The sequence below is a fragment of the Nomascus leucogenys genome, chromosome 12, assembly GCF_006542625.1.
Source record: "Nomascus leucogenys isolate Asia chromosome 12, Asia_NLE_v1, whole genome shotgun sequence".
Taxonomy (NCBI): Eukaryota; Metazoa; Chordata; class Mammalia; order Primates; family Hylobatidae; genus Nomascus; species Nomascus leucogenys.
The window spans coordinates 63,772,483-63,786,937 of NC_044392.1; positions in this window are offsets into that span (position 1 = coordinate 63,772,483).

Sequence of the window (14,455 nt, forward strand, 5' to 3'; positions counted from 1 at the left end):
GTGGAAGCCACCATTATCTCTGTCTGGGTTACTACAATAGTCTCCTAGCATCAGTCACGCCCCCTACAGTCAAGTCAGTTCCAGCAGCCAGGGTGAGTTTTTTGTTGTTGTTGTTGATTTTTTTGAGACGAAGTCTTGCTCTGTCGCCCAGGCTGGAGTGCAGTGGCACGATCTCGGCTCACTGCAACCTCCGCCTCCCAGGTTCAAGCGATTCTCCTGCCTCAGCCTCCTGAGTAGCTGTGATTACAGGCACCCGCCACCACGCCTGGCTAGTTTTTTGTATTTTCAGTAGAGAGGGGGTTTCACCGTGTTAGCCAGGATGGTTTGGCTCTCCTGACCTCGTGATCCGCCCGCCTCGGCCTCCCAAAATGCTGGGATTACAGGTGTGAGCCACCGTGCCAGGTCTACGGTAAGCTTTTTAAAATGCATGCCAGATCATGTCATTTCTCTGCCCCAAACTCTTCAGTGACAACCCATTTCCCTTTCCGTGTGGCCAAAGGTATAATGCGCCTCCCAGCCACGCCCATTATTTCTCTGATCCTGTAATCTCTACTTCCTTCTCTCGCTCTGCCTAGTCACACTGATCCCTTCTTTGTGCATCCATCATGCCAGGCACGCTTCCACCTTAGGCTCTGTGCATAGGCTCTTCCCTTTGCCTGAAATGCTCTTCCTCACATACCTGCGTTGCACCCTCCTTTGCCTCCTTCAGCTCTCTGCTCCAATGCCAGCCACTTTCTCGGTGAGTTCTTCTCTACCCTCTACCTCCAATTTATAACATAACTCCTGGTACTCTTATCTCCCTTCCTTGTTTTATTTTCCTCGTGATTATCACTATGTTGCATACTATGTATTTTACCTACTCATTTAGCTTTTTATTCTTTCTCCACCCTTCTTCCAATAGAACGTTTTATTCCATAAGAGCATGGGATTTACATTTGTTTTGTTTATGGCTGTATCCCTGGTGCCTGACCACGATAAGGGCTCCCTGCATCCTATTGAATGAATAGACTTGACATATCGGCTCTGGGAGAGGGAGTCTTTGCTCCCTGCTCAGAATGAGGGCTTGGGGCTGTTCTCTCTCCCACTGTGTGGAGAGCACCTCCTGAGTGTGGGTTCCACAGGCACAAGGAGCGCAGATGGAGACATCAAGTCCTCAAGACGGTGTTGGAGTCCTTGGACACAACACAGCATGTCTCTCCTGGACCTGGCCAGCTCCACCCTGGCTTCCCAATCCCTCCAGAAACCTCCTCTTTGGCATAGCTGGTTTGAGTTTGGGTTGATCACTTTCAACTGAATGAACCCTGGCCAAAAAAGTCTTGGCCCTTGGGAATCATGAGGATTTAGCCAAGTGACAGGCTCAAGACACTTGGAACAAGAGCCTGGCCATAGAGGCAAGGGTTGGTATACATTCTGCGGAGTTTTTTCTCCCCAGACAGGCAGGGTAGAGTATTCTGGCTATGAAAGAACACTTCTGAGAGCGGAAGCTAAACTTCTCCTGCTCTGCCCTTTGCAAATCTGCTAAAGACAGACCTTCTCTGCCTATTACTCAGGGCCATACAGGAAAGAAAATGCAGGCTGGTAGTTCTCACCTGATTCCAGCCCCTTAAGCCTTCCAAGACCACTGCAAGTGACACAGGGAGGAGGTGCCCTAGGCACATGAAAGACCTTGACCATGATGTCTGAAAACCTAAGCCAGGATCTTGGCTCTGCTATCCCAGCTGCATGGCCTGGAGCATGTCTCTGCATCTCCTTGGCCTCAATTTTTCTCATCTGTAAGGTGAGAGGGACGAAATAAATTACTCTCAAAGTTCTTTTCCACATAACATTCAATGGAAGCAGTAGAGCATTATGGTTAAATACGTAGACTCTGGGGCCAGGCTGCCTGAGTTCAGTTCTACTGCTTACTGCATGGCTAACTTCTGAGCCTCAGTTTCCTCATATTAAAATGGAATACATAATGATACCTACCTCATGGGGTGGTTATAAGAATTAAATGAGTAGAACACATAGAGGACACAGAAGTAAGCTAGGCATATACTAAGTCCTCAAAAATATTAGCTACTATTATTATTTACCATTATTGAAAGAATTTACCCTGGATCCTGGAATGATTTCTGCTTCATCTGTAAAGGTGACCCCTTCCAAAGGCAGAGCCCTTTTCTCAGGGGTTGCAGCTCCCCCATCTTTGCATGAGCACTGACCATTCTCTCCCTCTCCTGTAGTGTCTGGAGGCAGCAGAGTGCCCTGAGGGCCAGGAGTGAGCTTCCCCACCTCCGGGCTGAAGGCTGGGGTTGGCTTCACTCACTTAATTTGGAGAATTTCCATAGCCCTTTTAGCATATTTTGCTTGGGCTAGCTTATTTACGCCAACCATACATCTTATCACTGTCATAAATTTTTATTCCTATGGACATGTCTAAACTTATGGGTTGAAATAAAGTAATTTACATGCTGTTTAGTATGCAGATTGGGTTAATCTGCTTCTGCAGATTCACCACCAGGCCTGTGTAGCCGCTCTCTCCCTCCAGGACCTCAGCCTGATTTGAATATTGCATTCTGTTTTGTGTGGGGTGGTGAAAGGTGTGGATCACAAGCCTCCCCTAGACAGCTGCGGCACCCCACTCCCTGTGCCTGCGGCCCACCCTGCACACAGCTCCCCCAGGCAGAGGCCTCCTTCCCACTGCATGTCACTCCCACAGACTCCCCATCTCAAGGCTAAAAAGCCACCGGCAACCAGGTGAGCTCTCTTTTGTCTTAGGCTGCATTCTGAGATGAGGAATTCAATCTGAATGAATCCAGGGAGTGTTCAACCCAGGAAGCACTGGCAGGTACAGAAGGGAAGAAAGCCAAAACAATGTGTCCTGGAGCAGGTTACCCCTGTGGGCATGTGGGGTCAGTCCCACTGGGGACTCTGGGAGATGGTTTTGAACATGACTCAGAGTTGTCCCATAGAAAGGGTGAAGAAGCCAGGGTCTTTATTCTCTAACTCCTCGCCATCATTGGCTGGATCCATGGTCCTTATTCTCTAACTGCTTGCCATCATTTGCTGAGGGCTGTTGGCTGAGGGGTATTAATCTTTGCCCACTGCCCCCGTGCATCTGACCTGCCCCATTTGCAGGCTGAGGAAAGCCTTCAGGAAGGAGTGATAGGTGTTCGCAGAAGGACGCCATTGGCACTTACCTGAATAAAGAATGACAAGGAGATATGAGTGGGGCGCCCTGTTTGTAGCCTCTCTTTCCCATTTTCAGCCTGATTCTCCCTCACTTCACCTAGGCTTTGTATCCATTTCATTTCCTCAAGGAGGCCTTTCCTAACTCCCCTATTTGAGACGATGCCTTCTCATGCTCTGTCCTCCTTTACTACTTGTTTTTCTATCTGTGTGTTTTTTTGTCTGAGTCATTTTAGTGTTGGAAAAGACAGTAAGCAGACAAATTTTTAATATATCAGGCAGTCAAGGGCATGACAGAGAAAATTAAAGCAGGAGAAGAAGACTTAGGAATGTCATATGGGGATGGATTGCTATTTTATATGGGACAGAGGCGTGTGTCAAGGTTGTCCTCTCCAATAAGACATCAGTGAGCTGGAAGACACCTTTAGTAAGTGAAGGAGTGAGCTGTGCAGAAGAGCTTTCCAGGCAGAAGGAACAGCAGGTGCAAAAGTCCCAAGAGGGACACATGTTTGACTCATTTGAGGCTAACACTGTGGGAGCACAGCATTTGAAGGGGAGAGGAAGGAAATGAGGAGGAAGATGGAGAGGAGAAGGAGAGGTAGTAGGAGGTCTGATTATATAAGACCTGGAGGTCTTGGTAAAGACTTTGGATCTGTGTGTTAGTCAGGGTTCTGCAGAGAAACAGAATCAACAGGGTGTATATATAAACAGACTTATTATAAGGAATTAGCTCATGCAATTATGCAGGGTGACAAGTCCCAAGATCTGCTGTTGGCACCCTAGAGACCCAGGAGACTCAGTGGTGTAGTTCTAGTCTGCATACTGGCAGGCCGGAGACCTAGGAAGAATCAATATTTTAGTTTAAGCCTGAGGGGTGGAAAAAAGTCAGTGTTTCAGCTCAAAGGCAGTCAGGAAGGAGGAGTCCCCCCTTACTTGTGGAAGGATCAGCCCTTTTGTTCTAGTCAGCTTTCAACTGATTGGATGAGGCCCACTCACACCGAGAAGGGCAATTTGCTTTACTATCAACAGATCCAAATGTTAATGTCACTGAGAAACACCTTGACTGACACACCCAGAATAATGTCTGAGCAAACATCCGGGCTCTCCATGGCTCAGTCAAACTGGCACATCATACTCTGAGTGAGATTGGAAGACACTGGAAGTTTTAGAGATAAGTGATGTAATTTGACTTATGTTTTAAAAAATTACTCTGGCTGCTGTGTGAAGAAAATTCTGCAAGGGGCAAGGGTTAATCAGGGACAATTTTTCAGAAGCTATTGCTATAATTCAGGCAAGTGATGGTGGTGGCTTGGGGCAGGGTGACAGTGGGTGGAGGTGGTGAGAAGTGGTTAGATGTATTTTGAAGGGAAAACCTGCAGGATTCATTGATGGGTTGGAATGTAAAATGAGACAGAAGGAGAGGCATCAAGGATGATACCAACGTTTGGGGCCCGAGTAATCAGAAGGTAGGAGGTTCCATTAATTGAGATGTGGAAGACTGTTGGACCAGCTGGTTTGATCAGGGTAAATCAGGTGTTAGGTTTTAAACATGTCAAGTTCAAGATGTCTGTTTATGTTTAAGCAAGAATGTAGAGCTGGCCTTGGGATATGTTTGACTGGAATTCAAAACTGTGATGTAGTTTAGTTCAGTTTGGCAATCAATAAGTACTTCTTGGCCAGTCGCATTGCCTCACACCTGTAATCCCAGCATTTTGGGAGGCCAAGGTGGGAGGATCGCTTGAGCCCAGGAGTTCAAGACCAGCCTGGGTGACATCGTGAGACCAGTCTCCACAAAAAAAATTTCATACTCAGCTGGGTATGGTGGCACATGCTTGTAGTCTCAGCTACTCAAGAGGCTGAGGCAGGAGGATCGCTTGGGCCTGAGAGGTCAGGCTGAAGTGAGCTGTGCCACTGCACTCTGGCCTAGGCAACACAGAGAGACCCTGTCTAAAAAAACAAAAACATACTTCTTGAGTGAGTGATTGTGAGACCAGTCAGATTTGTTCCGTGAGTCTCCAATGACCTTCTGCATATCACTAATCCTTGTAGTCCAGAGAGGCCACCTCCAGCAGGTGACATCAAAGTCTCTGCTCTAGAACTAGGACTCATTAAGCTGTTTGCCATGATGCTCTTGCTAATTATTTGACCTGGTAGAGACAAGTAGAATCTAGACCAGTGGCTCTCACTGGCATTGTAACCTTTTAAAACATTCTATTGCTCCATTCCCAGGTTCTGATTCAGTTGACCTGGGGTGAAGCTTGTACATTGGTAGTTTCAAAAGATCCTCAAGTAATCCTCTGGATCCTAAAGCCTGTCCAGAGACTGAGAACTATTATTCTAGGGTTCTGCCTTAACTGACCTTCTGTACTTTACTGTTAGTTTGTTGTGACTTAAAAGAAAAAGTCAGCTCTTGGCTGTTCACGGTGGCTCACGCCTGTAATCCCAGAACTTTGGGAGGCTGACGTGGGTGGATCACCTGAGATCAGGAGTTCAAGACCAGCCTGGCCAACATGGCAAAACCCTGTCTCTACTAAAAATACAAAAAATTTAGCTGGGCGTGGTGGCAAGTTCCTGTAATCCCAGCTACTCGGGAGGCTGAGGCTGGAGAATCACTTGAACCCAGGAGGCACAGGTTATAGTGAGCCGAGATTGTGCCACTGCACTCCAGCCTGGGTGACAAGAGTGAAACTCCATCTCAAAAAAAAAAAAAAAAAATCAGCTCTTTTGTCAAGGCTCCAGAAAAATTACAAAGTCTTAGAAAGGAATGTTTGAAAAAAATCCCACCAATCAGAAGAAGAAAAGTTAAGTGCAAAAAGATATTTGGTATAGCATTATTTTTAATAGTGGTAACTTAAAACCACCAAATGGAATATTATGCAGCCAGAATCGTTTTGTATACAGTATAGTAACTTGCACATATGTTACGAGAGAAAGTTAAGTAAAAAAGCAATATGCTAAAATGTGTCTACATTATGAGTGCAACCGTGCAAACTTATGCATACATATAAATAAAAGACTTTAGGGGAACAAAGAAAAATGAAAGCAGTTGATGTGTTAGTATAATAGTATAGTGGATGATGCTTCTTTCCCTTTTAAATGACTGCCTTACTGTTGTTAGGGTGTTTGTGTAGTAAGCAGCAGAAATAAAGAAATGGCAGTGTTGCTCCAAGCACACAGCCATATTCCCTGCCTCTCCAGGAAAGGTCCTTAGGTTTTATCTCACTATCTCTGAAACAGTGGGTTCAACCTCTGGACTCACTGGGGAACCTATTCTTTGTCAATTAGGTGCCTAATGTATACCAGCACTGTGCTAGCTACTGAGTTGGAACTGGGTTAGGGGACACATAAATCAGTCATTGTTCTAGAGGAGCTCACTGTAGAGATGGAGAAATTAATGTATTGTAAGCAAACTATTATAATAATTGTAAGATAATGCCATGAGTATTATGACAATGGCATGAACAAAGTTCTGTGTAAACTCAGTTAAATCTGCTCCAGGAGCCCAGGGTGGTTGAAAAGAGGAGGTGATATTTGATCTTAGTCTTGAAGTTAGAAAAGGGATAGGGGTAAGGGGGGTAGGGAGGTAGAGATATTCTAAACAGAGTGTGTAAGGACAAAGAGCCATAAAATGCACGGAGTATTTAGAAAATGGCAAATAGGTTTGGATGGAATATTTATTCTTTATTAATTTACTCAACAAGTAATTGTTGAGTATTTGTTGTGTACCAGGTGTTCAGTGAGATATTGGGAAGACCAAGAATTATGAACCTTGTCTATGCCTTGAATACTGATCATAATAATAGCAAATATTTACTGAGAGCTTACTAAATGCTTTATATGTATTAACCCATGTATTCTTCCCGATAACTGCTGGAGAGGGTACCATTCTTATTCTCATTTACAAATGATGAAATTGAAATTTAGGGTAAAAGACTTGTCCACAGTCACACATTTGTCATGCAGTGGCACCCCTAGAGATCACAATCTAGTGGAAGAAACAGACAAGGAAACATGAAAGCAGGGTAACAAGTCTAAGATGGAGGTAAGGGAGCTCTGAGTAAGGGCCTAGACGCTGTCAAAGTAGACTTCTTGGAGAAGGTGACTTAAGCTGAATCCTGGAGGATGAGTGAGCGTTAGACATGGAAAGTGGGAGTGTGAGAAGGAAGGAGAAGAGCTTTACAGTCATGATGGGTGATGAAGCTGGCAAGGTTGGTTGGGGCCAATTTAGGAAAGCCTTGAACATCCTGCTAGGGAGTTGAGCCTTTCTTCTATAAGTAATGATGAACTAACAAGCTTTTTTGATCTGTTTTTAATCAGGAGGCTGAGTCACTTGGACAATGATTCAGCCATACCAACTGTGAACTCTCAATGACTTGGGCTAATGAGAAGAATGACATGGATAATCTAAAAATAATGGACAACTGGAAAAAACATCAGCCTGCATGTGGAGCACACCAGGTCATGATTTTCTGCAGTGGGGGAGCAGCTGATTTTCTTTATTCATTCTAGAACCTCTATTCTAGCTGATGTTAAATCTGATTGTTTTTGAGAGCGCTCGTAGCCATCGTGCCCATCTCTGTTTCACAGGGGTTTGGGAAAAGAAACTCTCTTCTGGCCAAGGATGGAAGAATAAAAACATAACTGAGTTCCAGATATGCTGTTTTCCATTATTGCATCTCTAAGATATCAATAGGACCTGGAAAGGTGGCAATGACCTTATGGTTCCCAGGTGCTGGGATTGCTGCAATGGCTGGAGGTGAGAAAAACTTGAAGGTTTTAGAGAAGCTCTGCTTCCAAATGAAGGGTGCAGAGTAATTAATGCCACAAGCTACATGGAGTGGCCAATTGAAGAAGATATAAAAGTTGGAGCAGTGCAGGAAGCAACATGCCGGGGAAAGGGGATTTTTTTGCACTTTTTATTGCAATAATGCAGGAACATTCTGTGAATAGAATCCAGGGGAGCCATCAAGTCCATGTTCGGGTGACCATAAGGGGAGGGATTTTGATCCTCTTCTGAGACAGCTGTCTTCAGGCTCAGGCAGAGATCACATTATTTTATTAGAGCCTTCAATAGTTAAGAGAAAGTTCTTGGTTGAATTGGGAAAGGGACCTAAAAATAACTGTAAAATTTTAAGCTAGCTCTGCCCCTTTCTGTACTAGATACAGTCCTGGATGTAGAGAACCAGAGACTTGAGGTTAAGACCTAGCTCTGGCACCAACTTGAACAAGTCACGTCACCTATCTCCTTCACTGTGAAATGAGAGGATTGGACTAAATGATATCTAAATCTCCCCTGGCCTCCATTGTTTCTGCTTTGTGGATGCCATTTTATGGATTGAGAAATCAAAGTCTATTGATGAAAATGATTGCAATGTGCAGATTCACTTGGAACACAAAAAGACTCAGAGAGCTGGTCAGTACTAAGGGAGGTTGGAGTGCTTTGCCTTGAATGCAGGAAATAAGGATTCATGGAGAATTTTAAAACAATAATAGATACAAGAAAAAGTTGGTCTGCTTTTTATTATCACCATGTATTGACAGTTCTAAGCAATGTCAGTGATAAAATATTCCTCACCTTGATGGACAACTCTCCCCATCCTCCATCCTTGGTATACCACTGTTTATCTGTACAATTCTCTTTTTATTCAATACTCTTTCAATTCCTCTCACTACAAAGGAAGAAAATCTCTTCAAGGAGCTCTTTTTTTTTAACGTTTTTCTTTCTCTTTTTCTTTCTTTCTTTCTTTTCTTTCTTTCCTTTCTTTCTTTCTTCTTTCTTTCTTTCTTTTCTTTTGCTTGCTTTTTTTTTTTTTTTTTTTTTTTTTTTTACCACTTCTTAGCATTGATTTGTCTCTAGTAAAGAAGAATGATGAATTACTTTGAGTTACTTCTTTAGTAAGAAAGGTATGCTATAGGTGAGACTGGAAAGGGACCAAGGAAGCAGGGACAATAAACATGGAGAGACCAGAATACAGAATGAGGTGTGGAATGGGTACAGAAGGCTGGGTGGCTTGTGGGTCAAGTCATGAACACATGGCTTGTGGACAGAGTGCGGACAGCTCCCTGAAGGCCCAGGTTAGGTTGGGCATGTGGTGTGTGAAAACAGTCCCTGCCTGCCTCTCAGCTCAGATTTCTCAGATTTCCAGCACCCCGGCCCTTTCCTGGGGCTTCCCCTTTCCTCCCCTCAGGTGGATTTCCTAAGAGTGATTCCTCCGTACTACACCTGCAGTCACACCACTCGCCATCCTTCTCTGAGTTGGATTTCCTTTCCACCCTGCCCTGGTGTCTAGAATATGAAGAGGCTTTGCCGCCCTGGGGACTTGCATATCCTGCATTGGTCCCTCCCTTTTGCAGCCTTGGCCCCCTTGGTGTTCAAGCTTCTGCGAGCTGGCACCTGCTGCAGGGTGCATTTGCATGCTCCGAGGAGCAATTCCTGTGACAAGATAATCTATGCACATTCTTTGGGGGCTGAATGGGCTGCTCTGGAGAACAACAGAGGGGTCTCCCAGAAAAATACCAGTGTGGTAGAGGAAGAGGCTGAAGGCAGGGTGTTGCCCCTAAAGATAGAGATCTTTGTCCTCTCAAATTAAATAAAAAATTTTGGGTTTTTGTTTGTTTGTTTGCAAAGTGAGAACCCAGTTAGGAGCAATTAAATTGACAACCCAATCCAAACCAGTCCAAACTGAAGCCATGAGGGCCAAGTTCTAGTTTCTTACAGATTTACAATTTGCTAAATTTTCTCTTCGACACACACATCAGACACATATTCCCTCTGGCACATTTAGTTTCTAATTGTTATCCTAAGATGATATATTTATTCTTACAGGAAGAGAAAAGAAAGGGGCAGCTTTTACCAAAGTTTGTCTTATTTCTTTCACCCTTTGTTTTCTGATTATAAAAGCCACACATGTTTACCATAGAAAGTTTAGCAGATGAATATTCTAAACAGAAATAAATACTTCCTATGAACCCCATCATTCAGAGATGACCATTCTCCATTTGCAGCTGTGGTTGACATGGAATCGTTTGGGGAGTTCTATTGGCAAGAACCTGCTCTATTCAGCTGAGCTTTTCCTTAAGAAGACCCCCGAGGCACCAGCCCTCTCTGAGCCCAGTGGAGGGGGACTTTCTATTCATGCTGAGGCCCCTTCCCAGCCTGACAGAAGCTTCTAGCTCTTCCCTAGTCAGTTCCCTGCAGGTCTGGGAATCTTGTGCTAGTTCTGTTCTCTGGCCTCTGTGCTGTCACCTTTGATTTTCTCTTGCAATCCTCTTGTTGCTCACGGCTGGCAACCTTCATAGTCATTCACACTCACACACATACAGTATTTCTTCATTTATTCACATTAAGTCATTTCACACTCATTTTAATAGTTATTATTCACGATACTGTTAGTTTATAGCACTGCACAACATTATAATGTTGTAGTGAACAGTCGTCATTTCTTTGTGCTGCTCAGCCAGCTGTGCACCATTCTGGGTTTGGGACCTTCCCACCCACCCCCCTGCTGGGTGTGCAGGCTGCTCTTCTTTCACGATGGAAACCAAAGGAGAGAGTTCCTCTCTCCCAGCCCAAAGGCCACACAGGAGCCAGCCTGTGATCTTGGTTCAGCCAAACAGGCATTACCATCTCACACTTTGACTCTTAAGAGAACTTTGCTAAGAATCTGGAACAGGTCAGACTTTCTTTATGGTGGCGGCAGAGCCTTTGAGATTTGGCAGTCAGCCCTGTTGGTTTTGAGCACCCCTAGGCTGCAGTGGCCTAGGGCAGCACAGACACTGCCCTACCCCTATGGGTCCTGAGGCCCCAGCTAGTGCCCACTGGCCATCCTGGGTTTCCATCGTGTTTCTGGGCCGTGTTCTCCAGCTTTCTGTTGATTCTGTGAGTTATCTGATATTCTTCAAAAATATTCCTTTTCGTTTAACGCTAGCCAGAACTGCTTAAAGAACCCTACACTGTTTGACTTTTGTCTTAGAGTTTGAAATGCTACTTAGTAAGTCACAACATATTAATTTGAATTTCATTTGTAACATAACTTCTCTTTCCCCAGGCCACATAAGTCAGGGAGATGGAGAGAGAAACAGAGGGAACAAAAATATAGTCACAACAGTATTCACCTGGCTCCACCCTTAGCTGCAATCGTCCGGAACTCAGGTCCTGCCTCCTAAGATCCTCCACAATAGCATTTCTGTGTTTCTCACTGCCTGGTAGCCCTGTAGCCTTCTGCTTGTCTATCTCAGAGATTGCTGGTAATGCTGCTTTTGTAAGGGTTTTCTTCTTCCATGGCCCATTTGTCTGTGGGCTATCTGGCTTGTTTGAATCATATCCACTAATCAACTATTAAGGCTGATTCTTCTCTTTGAAGACCCAGAGATTTCAGCTATGATTCTGGGCTACACTTCGAGCCTCAGAAATGACCATGTGTTTAGTGGTGACCTCACAGGCAAATGCTGCAATACTTTCCTGGTGCTTGTCTGCCTAAGTCTTTTCTTCTCTGTCACTCCAGTTCTGCCTGTCCCCAGGGATATGATTTTCAAGTCTCATGATCTTATGTCAAGTCACATCCAATATGATCTGACTGGTTGGGGAGCAGGGCAGGGTCGGATGATCTGGAATGACTGCCTCCTGTGCTGGAGTAAGCAATAAGCAGACAGGCCCCTCTGCAAGTGCTGGGAGGAACGCCAGTGCTGCAGGTAGAACACAGCATGGAAAGGGTATGTGGAGGATGACAGGCCCGGAAAAATCCTGTCTCTGGCCAGAGTGGAAGGCCAGAATGTGGACTTTTCCAAGCAAGCAAGTTTTGCAACATCTCTAGGAACCTAGGAGCCAGCAGTGAACAGGAGTCTAGGTAGGCAGATGGAAGCAGCGTCCTAGACACTCAGCTAGGGTTTGGGACCAAGAATGCAGAAATGAATAGCTCCGGGTTGGGGGTGGGAGGTGTGGCACAGAACTAGGACACATCTGTAGAAAAGTATTTTTCTCAAACCATATCTGTATTTTAGGTATTCCAAGTCTAAATATTCCATGGTTAAAAAAGTTTGGAAATTATGGAATTTTAAATTCTTCTCTTGGAGATTCATGATTCACAAGACTATACAAGACGCTGAATCCTGTGATTACAAACAAAACCAAACCTGTTTAGTAGGTAAACAGGGTTATGTAGGCAGAAGACATTTTCTTTTTTTAAATTACTTTTTTCAAATTCATGAGCATTTGAAATGGCAGCCAGCTGAGTCACAAAATCGCTTTTAAAAATTATGATTATTTTGTAATTATAAAACTGCATATATAATACATATAAGTGGTTTCAAAAATATTAGAGAAACAATACCTTAAGAAATAGATTATTATCAATCCCTATGAAGTTCCCCTGTGTGTCCCTCCTCATTCAAATTTCTCTCCTCTCTCTAAAGGTCACTCCAACTTGAATTTTACCACATTTCTATGTATCCCCAAGCAATATTGTTTAGCTTCACCTTTTTCAAATATTATACCAGTTGAAATCATTGTTTGCAACCTTCTGTGAATTGCATTTTTTCATTAAACATATTGATAAAATTACTCTATGTTGATGTGTTCTATAATTATTTCATCTTTATGGCTGTTTAATATTCCATTGTATAAATACATCACAAGTTAGTTGTCTATTTGCCTATTGAACATTTGGGGTACTTTCATTTTTCTCCTGTAATTATTACAAAAAATGCCATGTGAACATTCTTGGACTTTTCTCCTGCGTGTATGAATAAGCCTTTCTCTACAATCTATTCTTCCAAGTAGATGTTGCTGGGTCACAGGAGTTGTGAACATCATCCACTTTACTAGAAACTGCTTTCTAAAGGGGTTGTACCATTTTACACTCCAACCACTGTTTACATGCTAACCAACACTTGGTATTTTCAGAATTTTCATATTTTTTACAACTAGGTGGGTGTGAAATGATATCTTATTCTGGTTTTAATCTGCATTTCCCTAATTTGCTATCTCCACCACTATTCTCCAAGTATTTTCCAGTGAGAAACAGAGATTATCATTGAAATTAAAGTTAATAGGATGTGGGCTACTAAACAGCCTTTGTAGCTGAAAGATAAAAATACAAACTGCATAATTCATGGTTTATTGTTATATGTAACTCCGGTTGACTTCAATGGAAAAGGAATTTTGAATGAAATATCATGGAAAAGACAGTACCTACAGCAAGGCTAGAGGACCAGGCTCAGGGAAAGGTCCAGAATCAAGGAAGACTAGCAGGAACCACGGTAGGATTCACTTCACAGGGCTGTTCTGGTTTTGAATCACTACTGTTTACATAGCTCACTGCTGCTAGGGAACCACTTAAAGGCAATACTAGTGTCTTTGCGGGGAGACCGGGGGTGGGAGGAGTCAGGTGCAGATACAATTTTACTTCAAAATCAACAATTCCACATCAAGAAACAGCTACCAGCATTCCTGGAACTATTATGCTGTTATTTGCTGTAGCTTGCTGGTCCTGTAGCCTACTCTGGCACCTTACCATCTCTATTTGTTGATGTTGTCTTTCTTTTTGAATTATTTATCATCTTTATCATTTTTAAGCATACAGTTAAGTGGTAATAACTACATTTATATTCTTTTTCCCCCCTTCATCTCCCTTCCCCTCTACCCTTCCCTGGTAACCACCAATCTGTTCTCTATCTTCATGGATCCACTTTTTTTAACTCCCACATGAAAATGAGAATGTGTGATATTTATTTTTCTGTGCTTGGCTTATTTCACGTAACACAGTGGCCTCCAATTCCATCCATGTTCCTGCAAATGGCAAAATTTCATTCTTTTTTCATGGCTGAATAATATTTCCCTGCATATATATACCACATTTTCTTTATTCATTCATCCATTGATGGGCATGTACGTTGAGTCCATATTTTGGCTACTGTGAATTGTGCTGCAATAAGCATGGGAGTGCAGATATCTCTTTAATATATTGAATTCCTTTCTTTCTTTTGATTATATACCTAGTAGTGGAATTACTGGATCATATAGTATATCATATAGCAGTTCTATTTTTTATTTTTTTATTTTTAGAGATGGTTTTTTGCTATGTTGCCCAGGTTGGAGTCAAACTCCTGAGCTCAATGATCTGCTGCCTTGGTCTCCCAAAGTGCTTGGATTATAAGCGTGTGAGGCACTGTGCCTGGCCCTATTTTTAGTTTTTTGAGGAACCTCCATACTGTTTTCCATAGTGGCTGTACTCATTTACATCCCCACCAATAGTGTATGAGGGTTCCCCTTCCTTCATATCCTCGCCAG